General features: G+C 37.4%; 1 long non-coding RNA gene across 1 annotated transcript; it reads left to right on the top strand.

The window, feature by feature from the left end:
- Positions 1-67: 67 nt before the first annotated feature.
- On the top strand, positions 68-15,288 carry LOC148183032 (uncharacterized). Its single transcript, XR_015773961.1, has 4 exons — positions 68-147; positions 788-858; positions 2,513-2,562; positions 13,609-15,288. It is a non-coding gene; the product is annotated as an uncharacterized LOC148183032 (long non-coding RNA).
- Positions 15,289-17,149: the final 1,861 nt, after the last annotated feature.

The following is a 17,149-nucleotide window of genomic DNA, read 5'->3' as shown; positions in this document are numbered from 1 at the left end:
GCAAAGCTGCCGGTAAGTATCAGGTGTTTCCACTCTCATTATCTGGTTTGTAGCCCTGTTTCAAGGGCTCGGTTACTGCTCAGAGATAATTTTGATCTCCTCAGAACTATGAGAAGCACACAGGAGCTTCATGCCTCTATTAGAAGGGTGAGAGATTTTGCTTAAATATCATTGGCTGTAGACCACAAAAAATATTTGGTGTGAAAACACTGCAGTTGGTAAAACATTGGTAATTTAAATGCACAAATGATACAATTTTTCAGGAGCAGCTCCAATTTAATGCCTGATGGAGCAGTGTCATCCACACCTGTTTACAAAATGCCTCTCTGTCTAGATTTGTACATTTAAAAACTATTGCTGAGATAGCAAATCACTCTTTGAATCTAATTAGGTAACTCATCTCTATAAATGTTGCTTGCTCAAATGTGGTCCTGTAACAGAAATCAAACTGCAAGCATTTTTCCAGTGAGTGGAATGAAAACTAGAATTTGATGGCTGGCATGCTCTGCCTCACTGCCACAGGATGTTCAAAATTGCAGGCTGTCTTTCTTCAAGAGCAAAACCATGTTAGATAAACCAGCAGGATTTCAAAGGCCAGGACTATTTTTACTGATTTTAGACTAGGAAGTAAATTAGTCTCCTGTGAGATCTAGAAGATTTGTTGGTATTGTCAATTTTTTTTTCCTTAAATTACTGGCTTATTGATGTTTTAGATAGGAATAAATCTATTTTTATAGATATATATAAATTTCCAAGCTCTGATGTTGATCCTGTCATTTGGTTGCAGCCTTGCTAATAAGCAAGATGGGTCCCTGTCCATGGTGTATTGCAAAAATCAGGTCTCTGAGACTTTGAAAGGTAGGAATACCTTGAAGAATGATGTTTGACAGTATTGCAACATTTTATTAGTAAATACCTACATGGAAAATTAAATATATGTTTAAAAATTAACAAAATTTCAGTTGCTGATAATGTAATTTAGACCATTATCTAAGACCTATTTACATTCAGAAGTAAAAAACAAAACAAAAAGCAACAACAACAAAAAAACCCCAAATCTTAAAGTTTGTTATTCCCTGTCTTTGTTGTGCCAAGCATCTGTGAAGAAATTTTTTCAGGTCAGATCTTGATTCTGTTTCTTGTATTTGCTCTTTGGTGTTCCCCTTCCAATAGCACAGACAGTAACCAGAAGTTTTACACTTCATTGGCACTGTTTCTTTAACTACCCCAAATTTCACAGCAAATAGCAGCAATAGGATTTAATTTGATGTGTTTCTTACCAGACCTACTGTTTAACAGAGACATTGGAATATAGAGCTAAAGAACTGTACTGTTGGGCCAGTATAACTTAAATTTACTAAGAAAGTAGTAATGTTTCTAACACAGAGAGTTCTGTGTATAAGGGAGACTTTACTTTTCCTTTCAGAATTCCCATATTTATATTTCAGAGGATTTTTTCTAGGTCAGAATCTAAACAGTCCAATTCAGAGTAAGAAAACATCACTAAAGAATAGTTGTCATGCTTGTACTAAGCCATGTTCCTTTCAGCAATTCCTGCCTTCATTTGCACAGCACCTAAACATCTTATAAACAAACAGTTTATTAGTAATGTGCATTGATGAGGAGTCATGCAAGATGTTTTACAAGTGAGAATCAGATGTAGAATGGTTTAATTAAATTCAAATGTAGTTCAGCCAAAACTGAAGACAACATTTACATTCTAGTAAAAGGTTCCTTGCAAGATGAAAGCTTTGACTCCTTGCTGTTAAAACACCTTCTTAATATTACAATGCTGTCTATAATTTCACTTCTCAATGGGTAATGTTTGTTCTCTGAACACTGCTTTGACTGTTTATGGGGATTGTTCCTCAAGTGTAGCTTTTTTCCCACTGCAGTGAGGACAGATGAGCTCCTGAGCTCCTCAGAAGCACCACCTAGAGCAGCAGAGTTAGGGTGTAGGCTCGGGATCGAGTGTCCGGCTTTTCTTTGTTTCTATCCTGTCCATTCTAGAGAAAGAGCCGTATTTGGATGACATGTTTGACAGCAGACGTTTCTATTTGCAAGGTCCCTTGGGGCTAAGAACTAATTCGCTGCGAAGCCGCGGCTCCCCGAGCGCTGCGGGGCCGCTCTGGGTGCACTGGCAGCGGCCGCTCACGAGAGGGAGCTCGGAGAAAGCGCCAGGCTGTTCCCACGGCCAAACAAAACAACACCGAGAACCGCAATCTCTCTCCCTACATATGAACTCTGCTCTCTCCAAACATTTACATTCCCTGACTCTAAGCCTTCGTGTCAAAAATTCAGTTTCATCTTCCAGTATTTTTTCCTGTTCTCTTCTCTGAAATATTTCACCAATTTTAATAATTGCTCTCTTTAGGCGTAGGCAAATGAAACGATTTCTTAAATTCTAATCATGTTGTGAATTTCCGTAACGGAAAGATTTTCTACTAAGACTTTTTTTAAAGAGTGGGTTAATAGTGACAATAAGTGTAAAGGATTTTTCTTTTCTTTAAAGGAAGGGGTTTTGATCTTGAAATTATCTGCTGCTTCCTGACTTCGATCCAGGTACACTGTTATTTTCTGTAGAAAATTAAACACAACCCCCTTTTTTTTGCTATGTTCATAATATAAAAATTGTGGGCATTGCACAATCATTGCATTTTCATTGTCTTTGCTAATAACAAAATATATGTGTTATGAAAGTAGTTTTCTAAAGGAAATATTTCAATTTATTAATGTGTATTAACCCTCCTTTCCTCTCACTTTTACTGATCTGTTCACAATGGGAAATGTTTTTAAAATTTTTATACAGAAACAATTTGTTCAGTTATGTGAGGTGACTGTTTTCATCCTATGCATTTTCAGGATTAAGAAAAGATTTTCATTAAACTTCTTTTGAGTATTGCTTATTTAAGGTCCTATTTAATGCTGAACACCAAAAAAAAAAAACCCACAAAAAAACCTCACAACAAACCCAAACCAATCAACACTGTATGTAGCTATTTTAAGGAGGTTGATTGGAACACAGGCTATTGCTGTGATTCCTAATTTAATAGCTAAGGAATGTGGCCAATATTCTCCTCTGCCAGGTGTCCTTAGCTGGCTGGTTTATACTGACTTATTGTTTTATTTGTAAGATAAAAATAAAATGTAAGGCTTGTGAAGGCTATTTCTAAGCATACACAGAACTTATCTGAAAATCTGCTTTTAATATTATTATTGAGTACTCATTAAATCTATTTAATCACTTCTGTACAAAAATCAGGATGAATTCAAACCTGATACAAAATAGGCATCTTATTAAATGTTGAACTTATCAAATATTTTGCAATTACATTCTATGAAAGAGAAAGTTTTATTTAAAGTAGCTTTAATACAATTTGATTTTAAAACAAATATTAAAGTATTTTATATCTGTGAAACACTAAACACAGGTAAGTATTCTGGGAAAATATTTTTCTTAACATTTTGCAAAAAATATTAAATTACCATTATTTTTTAGGATTTCTGTGAATATATATAGAAAATTGTATTTTGTTTGTGAGAAGGTATAGCAGTTAACTTATTACAAATATATGAACAATGATGTGCTTAAATACATCACTAAAGCAACAGTTGGCATTGTACAGCAAATACATTAATAACAGGTGATTTAAATCCTTTCCCAGTCCAATTTTTTTCCTCCACACTCAGAAAAACAAAACAAAGCTGCTTTTTATTTTCTGGTTGCTTTCAGCTCTCACATGGTACATGTTTGATGTGGGTAGATGGGACAATTTTCTTCTTTTTCTGTTCCTCTTCTGTCTTGGTCTGTTTTATTTTACTTTGAGAAAACAGGCTTAGATATCCTCCTGTTTCAAAACCTGCCTGGACATGAGCTGTATTAGACTGAGAGTGCCATGTAGAAGAAAATAAAAATAAACTAATAAGATTGGATGTGACTTTTTAAGTTATTTCTCTCGCCACCATTTCTTGCCATAGACATGGAGACAGGACTGTGAAGAGAAATCAGAAGTGCAGTTATTTCAGAAATAAACTGCTGTATCTGTAATTGGTGCTAATGCTAATGCAGTGTTTTAAAACAAGGAATTGGAACAGAGTAGAAGCCACAAGGCTGAAAATAATGAACTCCAGTAAGGTAAATGATGAACTGACAAAAAATTCAGACTGTGTGATATGAGTGGAGCTCTGACTTAGTAGAAGAGAACACAGGAAATAAATTTGCAGTCTGCCTCTCAATTGTTTTGAGCAATTGTGTGGCAGGTGTTTTGGATTAGTGGTGGTCATAGCTCAGAAAACACCCTGATGTTGGATGAATATGCTGCAGAACTGATTCTCTAGGCTCTGTGTGTAAGAACTGTATTTTAGAAGGACAGGAAGTTGAGTAAGTAGCAGATAATTTACTTACACAGATTGATCTTTTCTGATTGAATATTAGAAAGAAAAAAAATAAAAAGAAGGGAATATGGTGTGCAATTTATGGAAGGAAAACCTGAGATGGGAAAGGAACACTGGGGTCCTGGTGTGATGTGTCTGGTAAAGGCCTCCCTGAGTGAGTAGAATGCTCAGCTGGAGCCTTGAGTCAGCTGTAAATTCAGGTCTGTGTCTGCAGTTTATATAAAGCATTAAGCACTCCAATGTCCTGGAAGATCCAGACCTGTCATTTTCAGCAGTGGGAATTAGGCATCTAAACACCTTTCAGTGTCTGAGTCTCCTGCTGTGTGAGTGCCTCCTAACATCAGGCATTTATCAGATTCTGGAGTGCTGCAGGCCCTTCAGCCAGGACAGTGTCCCAGTGACCATGTTCAGAGTTTCTCCTAAACAGGGCAGATACTGGGCTTGCAGACATCCTGGCTTTTTGATCCCAGTTTTCTTTGTCTCTTAGCTTAATCTTTGTTATCACATATTCTTATGTCATCAGAAAATCTCATTGTTTTAGTAAAAATCATAACTGGAAGAAGTTGCCACCAATTATAAACAGAATTAATTGATTGTGAAAGTGCTCTTGATTCAGGATTAATACAGTAGTTTATGTGTTTTATAAGTATAGCTGTCCTCTTCTTCCCCCCAAACAAGCTACTAGTTATCATTTGCTACATTTTTCAGGTGTAGGCATGAGCGCATGTTTTGAAACAGCATTACCAAGGTATACTGTCCTCTGTTTAATTACTCTGGCAGCAGTTTGGACTCACTGATCAAAAAAAAATAAACACTCTGGGACAGAATTATCTGAATGCTGTTCCCTTTTGTCTCCTCATCTATTATATGACATTATCCAAGTCATTTAGTTTATCTCAGTTTCTCAGTTTTCCTTTTAAATTAGAGATTAATTTCTTCTTTTTAAACTAAAAATCCCCCAAACCTATATTTTTAAGTAATTCCTGTTACAGCAAACCTATTACAGCAGTTGATGAGCTGTTTTCATTAAGTGTTTTCAGTTCCCAAGTTCAGTTCTTCAGGACTGATTAACATTAATGATTATGTTTCAGCTCTAATGCTGCCTGGGAAATGTGTTTTGAAGCTTTGATCCAATTTTCATAGCCTGTATATCTGAGTTATTTCCCTAGGTGGACAAGTACTTTCACAGCTGTCCAAGCTGCAAGTCTTGGTCCTACCTTGCACTAGGGCAAGAGTGAGTCTGAAAACTTGGGATGAGGCAGCCAAGATATGAGAATGCACAGTTCAACATACAATGTTCTGTGGAATAAACGGAGCAGCTGGTGTATGAGTGAACCTGTTGGGCTGAAATACTTGGGGAAGTCTTGTGATAGGAGAACTGTCCTGTCTGTCATTCCAATGCTTTTTGGCCAATATGCAGTGGGTCTTCTGTCATTGGTGGTCCTGGGTGGGTTTTTTTTCTGTATCTGTTTCTAAACAACTGCATGCTCTGCTGTTCTCTCCCAAATCAGTGGACTATAAGATGTGTATCACTCTTTCAGAACTGTTTTCCAATCTATCTGGTTTTTGTACATGTATAGTCCAGGTAAATGGAGTGCTTTGCTTTGAGGGCAGATTAAAGCTGTAGTTTGCTCCCTTGCTGATCCTTCTGAACTACCTTCATCTCTTCTCTTTTTTCCTTTCTCTTTTTTTTTAATCTACAATTCTTTTAATTTTCTACTCTTAACTCACAGGGTAAAAAAATGAGAACAAGCCTAGAGCCATGATCTAAAGCTCAGGGAGATTAGTTAAGAAGGCTGATACTGATTTTGGGATATTTAATACTGATACTTATATTTGGGAATGTTTAAAATGGCAAGGTTAAGGAAGGAATTTTCTTTCCATGGTAAATACTACACCAGATCATAGGAAAAGAGCTCAGCTTTGTATTAGTGTATGGATTTGCCATTAAATCATTAAGAGGGTCATTACACTGATTCAAATTCAGTGTTAGATTTTCCAGATGGGCTTTCTCAGTATTAGTGGCACCAGAGTATTCAGAGGGAATTGCAGGAAGAGTGTCCAGCGAAGTCAGGATAGCTGCTGCTGAAACCTCTGCTTGGCTCAGCTAGGAATTTACTGTCATTTAGCGAAAATATTGGTGAGAACATAACCTTTTGTAATGTTTAATATTTTATTGGCTATAAAAGATAAAATATAGAGTAAAAGGAAGTAAAATAGTATTTTGTTAGGTCAGGAGTTAGATTTATGCTGCTACTTACTGACAGAATAATCAGTGGGTCATAAAGATCTGCCTCCTATCTCTTGTGTGTGTGTGTGTGTGTGTGTGTGTGTGTATTCAACAATCTCTTCTTTGTGATAGTTAAGCCCGTGGGAGCTTACCAAAACACCAGGTCCCTATTGTCCAAGGGTATTAAATTATCTGTTTAGATCAAGCAGAATGTAGTGGATGCTTCTGTTTCAGACATTAAGCAGTTGGGATAGGACTAAATAGACCAGGATGCTTGACATGTGCAAATGGAGCACATGCTCACAAGGGACACTCAGCAGCGTTGTGAACTAATTCAGCACACACAGAGTAGGCATTAAATAAATTGTGCATTACCATTTGGTGGGGAGTAATAAGCAAAGAGATCTCAAAGTCTTCAGCTTAAAAGGAGTAATAGTGCATGTTTCACACTGTTTCCCGATATGTCTGGTGTGCTCTTACTCAAATAGATTAATAGTGGAAATAACATCTGAAGGCTTCTCTGAAAAATGGCAACACATTGAGATTTTTTATTAGATTGAAAATCCCTATGCTGTGATAAAATTGATAAGATCTCGTGATCAGTGTTAGAGGAAGCAAAGACCGAGTGGCACCATGGGGGAATTCTCTTTGGTAGAGCAGGGTGCTGTGGCAGAGGAGGAAAACCTCTTTGTCAGAGTGAAATTGTCCAGATGTGATACAGAGAACATCATAGTCTGTCAAAATTACAAAGGGCTTTCTTTTTTTCCTTTTCCCCCATAGGCAGCAGACTGAGGTTGGCTTGCAGATGTGAATTCCTGTAAAAACTTTGCCAATTCCATTAGTGTCCCTTGGAATGGGCTGCTCTGGACACATGATATTTTGCTCGATTAAGACTTCATTCCCAATTGTCCTGTTAAACCAGGAAACCTGTTACCCTTTCTCAGACGGTAGAATTAATCCCCAAGATTTATTTAGAATAACTTTATTTGGTACAGCCTGTAAGAGAATACTGGTCTCAGTAATACCTGCTGCGGACAGTGCTTGGTATCACTGCTATGCATTTTGTTAATTACATGAAGCTTGTGAGAACCGTGTACTTGCTTTTCCTCTTGGAACAAGGGGTTTGGTTTTGCTTCTGATCACTTTTCCTCTCTCCTTTATTCTACTTAGCCCTTCTCTCTATCCCTCAGCGAGAAAAACAGTAACACCACCCTTTTTACTCCTACAAAATGACTGGTGTAGTGCAATTCAAAACAAGAAGAGAGAAAACCTGGAACATACGTGTCATTCTTTCCATATGCATAAGGCAGTGCATTCTTACATTTCTAGATATGCATTTTTGTATTCAAATCTCATACCCCTGTTACCTGCACTGTAATAATCACTTGAAGTAAAAACAGCTGATATCCTTGCAGTAGAAGGACAATTGTGATTATGCACCTTTGACTAAATCTTTTGTGCCCTTGAGGAAAATCAGGCTGAGTTCTCAGCTGCTGGTGTGGGCATTGGCACAGAGTGGGGATCACATCTGACCTGGGCACTGAAATGTGACTTCTTCAGAGCTTTCCTTTAATTCAAGGAATGCCCTTTGTGCATAGCTCACAAGACTGGCAGCATGGCAAAAAGACATGAAGAACAATACTTTACACATTTTTTATTCTGGCTTTTATCCCAAGAGATCCCACAGAGCTTCAGTAACTACCATGGAACCTGCCTTTAATGAAGAGGAGTGACAGGCCTCAATTGTTTCAGCACATTTCCATGAAGGTTTTTTCCTCTCACAGTGTGGTTCACTTTTGTGTCTCTGATGGTGAGGGGAGGGGGAGGAGAGCTGCGTTTGGGGAGGTTTATATCTTTGCAACTCTGCTGGTATCCCCGTGAGACAGAAGTAAAGGATTTTTTTGTCTGTAGCTTCAGGATAGTAGCACACAAGAAGGATGCTCACTGTGGCCGTGCTGTTCTGAAAGGACTTCATCTCTGCAAAACTTCCTTACATTTTCAGGGGTGATGTGACCTGCTGCTGCTCTTAGAGTGAAGTTCATTTGCTCCTGGTATAGTAAATTGTCTTTGATAGTTCATGCAGACACAGACTCTGCTGAAATTCAGTTGTCAGCACGGTAGAAAAAAGTACTCTGTGTGTCATAGTGGAAGGGGGGAAATTAGGTTCTCTTTATACACGTGCTTGGCTGGGGCAGGTGACCTAAATGGCCATCTCTCCCTGTCACTAACTGTGGCCTATCTCTTTGCTTTGGAATAAAACATAAGGAGTCTTCCTAGGCTAGGTCAATTATGGGTTTCCTTGCAGAATCAACTCCTTGATTTGTGGAGCATCTTGACTGTAATCTACTTATAAACTGAACTAGTTAAATGAAGACCTAGATCAAAGGTTAAAAAAAGAGATCTTAGAACTGGATGAGCCAAGTGGTGCTGTGTTTGGTTCTCAACACTTTGTGTTGCTGCTAAGGAGCACAAGCTCCTTTTTAGAGTCCAGCTCTACTAATTAAACATGACACTTTATTAAATATGTAAAACCACCCAATTGTCAAGTACACACAATGTACAGCAAAGACAGTTGAGCAGGAATGCCTGGCTGCAGGCAGGGATTTGCAAAGTCCGCAAAAAACCCCACAAGGGATGGGGATGGTGAGCGTTGCACATCAACTCCTGCAGAAGTGTGCTGTACTTTTCATCTTCCTTCACCGTACCTACATGAAAGGATCTTCTGGAGGGGCAGATGTTGGCCTCCCACCAATTCTAAATAATGGATGGTACCAGCATTTGTATTCTTTTTTAGTGGAGCCAGTTTATACCCTGTTTTACTGGCTGCTGTATCCCAAGGAAATACAGTTTGGAGCCAGCTCTGCTTCCATGTCTCTGATTTGCCTTGCTCAGGATGAAGCTGGGGCTGTCTCAGATAGGCCATCTGGCTCTCTTGAATGAGCTTATTAGTAATAGTGGGGGTGGGTCTATTAGCCTGGGACAGGAACTCAGAAACAGATGCTTTGTTTATGTGTAAAATATGGCTTCAAGCCAAAGCACTAATCATGATTGCCTCTGAAGTGGTTCTAATCATCTGTGTGAGACTGCAGCCGCTCTCATGGTGTTTGTACAAGCTGGTAGTTTAGAGGTGTTATGTACAAGATATTTGTAGTCATAATTTCTCCAAACAGGTTAAGGCAAACATTATGAGAATCAGCATATTAATGTGCTGTGTTTCAAATTAGAATTATAAACACACTTTCCTCATTGGAGGCTTAATCTGCTAGGAAGAAGCCAGATGTTTACTGATGATACCATTATTTAGAAAGACCTATCAAACTAAAACAAATTGTTGTTGTTTAACTGGAGGAAAGCCTAGTTTTATGTATCAACTTAATAAAAGAGCTCTGTTCTGAGACAGAAGGTTTATTCTTCAGGTAGTTGGTGAAACATGGATCCAAGCAGATGTGCAGGTTCCCTTTCTGGCCTTAGGACAACAAAATGAGGTGTGTCTATGTTTCTATAGCCTGTGTGAAGTAAGTGATAACAGAAAATTAGTAGTTTTGGCTTATTTTTACCGGAAAATCATCCTTGAGGCTTTTTAAGATTTCAGTTAGCATTAAAAAAAGGGTAAAATAAAGGTAGAAAGAGTTTTAATTTTAATTTAAAATTTTAGACATATCCTGTTTAATTACATATTTTTTTTCTGTTTCTTATCTGAAAATGCCTGTCTTAGAAGGGGAAATTATGACTGGGCAATTCGCATGAATGGTTAAAATCAAAGTTTTAATAATAAATTCTGTCATTTGTTTTGAAATGGTATTTTATGATTAAAAAACAAAAAGTGATTGTTTCAGGCAGGGTGGCTTTATCCAGTCTTTCTTTTTACTTTCTTTTTACTTTTCATAGTTTCCACACATGCTTTCCTCATAGACATTTGAAATCAAGGCAACTGTGTGAATCTGTCCCATGATCTGCAAATTTTTGTTTCCGTTGGTCTCTCGATAGAGTATATTCCATATTGCATAGGTTTTGCATCAAAGCACCTTTGCTTTTTTCTTCCATTATTCTTTCCCATTTTGGCACTGTATTCCAGTCTTGCCTACAACACCAGATTCTGTGCTTTTACGATAGCATGAAGTTTACCTTTTTTCTAAAGCATCTGATCTTCAAAATATGCTTAAAACCTAAGCCAAAATGTTACTGTGCCAAACAAAGGTCTTTGTACTGCACAAGGGAAAAGGAAGGTAGAGTACGGGGATTGCCTTATGAGAGTAGTCCTCTAAAGGTAGGATGTGATGTTTAAGATAAGTGCCACACTTATATGATGTACATCACATTGTCTGTGGATACATAAATTGATATTTATGCTGTGCTCCTGTGGATTTGTACAACTATCAAAGGAAAACTGTCTTTATTGAATCCTCTGTGTGTGTGTAACTTCAAACTGTCACTCTACAAAGTAGGATATTCGTAATACTGTGAGACACACCTGAAATTTGTTCATTTCATTGTTTTTTGAATTGATGTTTCCTAAAACATATGCTATAAATACCTAAAGTACTACAGTTATTTCCATGTAGAACAGATATAAACTATGCCTTTCATTTTTTAAGAAAATAAGGTGGTAATCTGAAAGTTCTGGTTTAGCTACAAACAGACTGTGAGTTACAGTTTCTTGCGATGCTAGGAGGCATATAGGAGAAAATAGTAAATATTCAGTAGGACAAAACCTGGCATCACCTGCCTGCATCTGTTGTTAATTAAACCTTGTAATCTTTTCTTTTTCCCTCTTGATTGCAGAAATGGAAAGGTTGGGTTATTAAAAGTGCACCTATCAACCTTTTGATAGTATTAGAGAACTAAGCATTCTCAGTTTTCTCACTGAAATCTTCTTAGAGGTCTGGACTTGCAGGAACACACGATAGCTCTGAGCAAAGCCTGTAACACTGCTCCTAATGTAGCCCTTTTGTGGCTATCCACTGCAGCCCATGAAATGTGCAAAAATAACTCATGGTTCACAAAACACCTCAACCCACCTAGAGTGTAGAAGCTTAATTGGTAGAAATCCCTGCTGGACCTATCACTATCCTATCTGTAATCTTACTGGGCATGGTTCTCAAAGGACAGACACGAAATGAATCGTTGTTTAATTTGTCTTCTGTGCGTCAGAACTTCCCAAGAGCACAGAAGACCATCAAATAAATAGTCCTTTCTGTTTTAATTAGCCACTTCTTCATTTTTTGCAGCTACTTTCTTTGGCAAGTGCATCATCAGTTTCCCTTGCCTTTCAAACTGAGGACAATGGTACAAGGGCATCAAAGAGGAGGGGATCTTTTGCATGTATCAAGAGGCAACTTTCGTGTTCCTGGCATTGTCTAGACTGAGAGCTGTGGCTTGTATGAGGAGTTTTATTAATAGCTGTGTGGAATTCTCTAAGTACTGGATGTAGTAATGACTGCCGTGAGTTTTCTGTGTATTCAGTTCATAAGGAGCTCAATGGCATTTATGTCTTCATAACAAAAGGCAGATGTAAAACACTCTTCTGCTTAGCAATAGATTCAAACAGAAGATTGCTGAAAAATTAAAAATATAATTGAGCCCTTTTTAAAGACTACTTCAAAACGGTGCAGGTGCTATTTAGTTAGATATTTGGTTAGGTGGTAAATCTTTTGTCAAGAGTGAAGAGAGTATCAGGAAGTAACTGTGAGGCAGATTCAATGGTCCTTCCCAGAGAAAAGCTCCCACTGACTCATTCAATAGACACCACAGTATTTGACTGAGAAGGAATGAATTTTACCTTCATAGGCTGAAAATATCTAATAAAGGGCCCAAGTGGGTTTTCTTTGAAGTCAGTTGGGGCTATTCATTGACGGAGCCACTGTTCAGCCTAAGTGAAGGTGTCTGGCCCAAAAAACTTTGGCTAATGTTGCACTGTGCTAAAATAATCTGAGAATCAAACACAGAACAAATCTAACATTTCACTTAATGAGTCTATTATACCATGTTTCCCTAGGAAACTTGTAATTATAATTAATTACCTCAAATCTGCTGCTAATCCATTTGAGCTTAGAAAAGACATGAATTTTAAGGAAGTTAATTTTCTGGTGCTATGTTACTGTCTTTGAACATTTGAATATTTGAAATAACATTACAACTGAAGGACTTTAATTTTACATATCTCTTCAAATTCTCCTCAAGCTCTCCCAATTCTACATTTAGTTGCTGTTGAGCAAATGCTTATAAAAATTATTTGAGATGGGAAGAAATAGGGAGACTTTGTATTTACATTGGCTCAAAATAATATTTTTCTTTATATTTTCAAAGTGAATTAAAAAGAAATGAAGTTCCTGCATTTCTGTAAGCTAAAGGGGCATATGGAAATGGAAATGCTATCACTTCACCAATTCTCAAAGTATTTTGGACTCAATTTCAGAACCTCCAACTGTTTGTCAGTTTTCAATCCAACTTCTTTCTCACAGATCTATGTGAGATAATGTTTTTAAGGACACCTGCTAAAAAGTGTTATATATAAAGTGTATTATAGCAAATAAATTATTATACCAAATGCAGGACAGATGTAAGTCTGTGTGAGCATCTGTATACTGAGCATGTTGATTTACATCAGCTGAAAAAATGTCTGCTACTGTGCAACAGCCAATAACTTGACTTCCATTGAGAAGGGTGGTATTTAGTGTATTTAGTTTAGGAACTGAAATTTAAAAAGTATTAGAGAGTTGACCAACCCTGGCAAAAGAAATCTCTGTAGTATTGAAAACATGGGGTAAAGAACTGACTACTGAGCTCAGCCTTAAAGGAAGTTATAATGATACTTAACCTTGTCTGTTATCTATGATCTTTTTAGTGTACCTTTCTAACAGCTTTTTCAACAGGACCTTAAATGATTAAGGAACTACAGTTCTAGTTTCATAAAGGCTTTGAATTAGTATTTCTGAATGTCTACCTTATAATCACAAAAGTGATTAGTGCCCTAATCATTGCAGGTTGCCTCTGTCCAGGAAGGGTGAAATAATCATTCTATTCCTTGAAAAGCACTGGCTGGAAAAGCCCCAACAGTGACACCAAAGCAAACCAAGGCAGGTGTTGCCATACAGAATCTTTCAGGACCTACATTTTCCTGCAGCTTCTTCTCTACCTCAGATTTTCTGGAAAGAAAGCAGTACATTGATAAGATCTGGGCTAAAGAATCAACTATTCTGAAAGTTGACCATTGTAAATGGAAGAAAAAGCAGTGAGATATCATCATTATACCCATAAACTGGTTTGTTTTAGAGAAAGTGCTGCGTGACATGAAACTGATCCAAATTGTCCTTAAATATTGTCTGGTTTGTGACATTGTACTTCCAAAGGTGTGGCTTGTGGCTCTTGCACAATTTTACTGTCTGGCACTATGATGTAATTTTATCCTTAAAGAATGCTAAGTATTCATGGAGTAAGTGTTATATATATATGTGCTCTTTGCTTATCCTCTTCCTGCAGAATAGCCTCATGTGTGACTTGCATATTCTTGTTCAAGATTCCCTACTGAATAATTTTTCTCTGCCATTTAAAATGAGTCTTTTAATACCTGGAAAGTCATAATGCATATGAAACAGATGGAGTAAGAATAGAACTTAGACCTTTCCTCACTTTGAAGTAATTTCATAGGTTTAAAAAAACAGTTATGATAATTATATGAATTTTAGTTTTGCTTCTCTTAATGGATTGTAGGATTGCAAAGTAATGCCATCAGATTTTCATTTCTGCCTTGCCCTCCAATTAGTTATAGGAGCTACAGGCCATATTCTTCACTTTTAGCAACTGCTATCCTGAAGACAGGAAACTGATTAGAAGAATCCAGTCTGGGCACCGAGGGAGGAATTTTACTTCAGTCACACCAATTCTGGGAAGCTTCTAAGAGGGAACAGGTTCATTTTTGTAGTACATTAATAGTTAATGTGCCATGTGAGAAAGGCCATTATGAGAAGAAATGTGGTGATATATAAATAGGTGAGGAAAAGCTTGAGCTGATCTGTGTTTCTACTCTGTTCTGCTGTTTCTCATTCTTTTGTATCTACCAGCCTTTAACTCCTTGTGGCAATGGGCAAGTGGAAAGGTTAGACAGGGAATTCTGCTGCTTTACTTGCTCCCAGCCAGTGTCCCACACAGCAAAACTCTCCTTTTATGCTGGCATTGACATTTTTACTAATATTTCTTAGCATATAAGAAAGCATGGAAATCACATGCCGGGCTATGAATACCTGTGACCTGTATTTCAATGGATCTCTGAATATTTGGTGGTGGCTTTCTTCTTTTTCTTCAACTTCAGCACCATGTGGATCAGTGATTTTGAGAGGCTTTGTAGGGGGGCTGCTTGATTTTGTGTGGGAGATAGTTTTAGTGCACTCTTTCAGAAATCCTGTTATAGAGAAACCCTTGTAAAATGTTTCCCACTACTCTATAAAACCCCATAATTCAAAATACACATAAAAAGAAACAAAAATATTTGGTTTAAGACAACTACACACATGAAAGCTCCAAAACAGGAGATTGACTCACATGACTACTGTTCTGACTTTTGTCTGTTATGCCTTGTTCCTCAACCACATATTGCTTTGCACTACAATAATCTCTATTTTTGTATTTGATAAATTAATACAAATTGAATTCAGAGTCTTACTTCAGCAAAACTTTCCTCACTTTCTTTGGAAAATATGCATAAATAAATTAATAAATAATTAATGTAATAAGGATTGTCTAATGTGCAATGTGGATATGACTAGGTCCAATGGTTTCTAGGAAGTGTTTGTCATGCTAAAGATAAATATTTATGAAAATGTTGCATCCACAACTATTCTTTTTAGTCCAAACAAATCACAGGTTAAAAGCTTTAGACTCAGAACATTGATTTTAAATTGCTGAAACAAATGTCTTTGTGTACCACTTTTTGCTGAGAACTGTTCAGTAGCATGGTATAAATATATATACATATATAGTTTGGGTTTGGGCAGTTGGGTAGTGTTTCAGATCTAGCTAAGACAGTTTTTTATAATATTCATTATATCAAGAACAAATTACACATCATCTTCTGTGGAAGTCAAAAAGATTTTTTTAAACAGCAGTTCAGTGTGGGCAGTAGACAAGAATGGGGTATTTAGGGTCTTTGGGCTGTCTATTGAGGAATGGAATTCAGCTGTCTTTACTCAGGTTCATAGCACCCTGATCTGCCAGAGTGCTCTTATGCCATTATAGGTGCCAGCCTTTTTGCACTAAAAATGGATTTGCTGAGGAAGTGCAGGAAAATGAAGTGCACAGGTAGCTCAGTCTTGGACTAAAGCAAGCGTGTGTGTGTGTGTGGTTAATAGAAGTACTGAGTGTATACAGTCTCCAGAGCATCCTGTAGATTACATGCACATTCCTGCTATGTATGTGATATACATAAAGTTAACTTTAAGTGTATTTGTATTAATTGTGATTTTCCTGAGAACACTTGTAAAAGTAATTTCCGCAGGCACTGCATTGCTATCGTGAGATCTATTAATTCCAGTGTTATATCTGTAAGAAGACAAGCCCTGTGATTAGGGATGGATTGTGCTGGAGCCTCACCCCTTTTAGCAGTGACATTTCTGCAATAGTACCAGAGTAGGTATTAATGACAGTGTCGATGCACCGTGTACCCACCACTGGGGCTTTGTGTCTGTGTGTTTGGGACGAGACTGCTGGGAAAGTGACTGACTTGTTTGCAGACTGGCTGCTCCATCCTCCTTAATTCCTGAATCCAGAGAAGTTGTTTCATATTAAGATATAGACAGAAGCAGCATGGATGCTAATCTGCAGCTCTTGTGCCAAGTTCTGTCAGTGAAGGTTCTTTAAAAATGGTATTTGCAAATTATGTATAAAATATTTTTTTTTCAAGAAATGAATTCTTGAACAGAAGGTTTTTTCCCCTCCACAAGGTTTTATAGTGGTTTGGTTGGGTTTCTTTTCAGTAGTTACTTGTATTTTTTCGGAGTTTCCTTATTTTTCTTATTTTTCTTAGCTCCCTGATGTGTTCTTGTGGAAAAAAAAAAACAAAAACCAGACTCCAAATGCCTTCTCTGCCTCGGGTGGCCTTGGATATGCAAATCTGTCTTGAATAGCAGAGGAGTTGATAACTCTGGCCTACAGCTCTCACACAAAGGAGACAGATTTGTCTTCTTTACCCCCTGTTTTTCTCCTCAGGAACTCTGTTCTTGGTTGACAATATAAAGCAAAATGAAGAAAAAAATGAAAAGCCCGCTCTAAGCAAAGTAAGAGAAAGGGGAGTAAGGAAAAAAAAGCACTGCTTGTGTTTCAACCAAATAAATTGCTTGCTGCAATTTTTTTTATAGGTGTCTCTCATTGTTTTTATTCTCATTAGTGGAAATGAGGAGTAAAATATTTGTCAGACTTCCCTATTTCCCCATTATCATTGTATTTGTCACAATATGTCACTTTGCAGAACAAATCCTTCAGAGGGGCCCTGAACCATGATTGCTGGAAAAAGGTATGAATTATGTTGTCTAC

This window comes from Pseudopodoces humilis, chromosome 16, assembly GCF_049639895.1.
Source record: "Pseudopodoces humilis isolate 2021_Gansu_Grassland_sample_001 chromosome 16, ASM4963989v1, whole genome shotgun sequence".
NCBI lineage: Eukaryota > Metazoa > Chordata > Aves > Passeriformes > Paridae > Pseudopodoces > Pseudopodoces humilis.
This window is presented reverse-complemented; position numbering and strand designations above follow the sequence as displayed.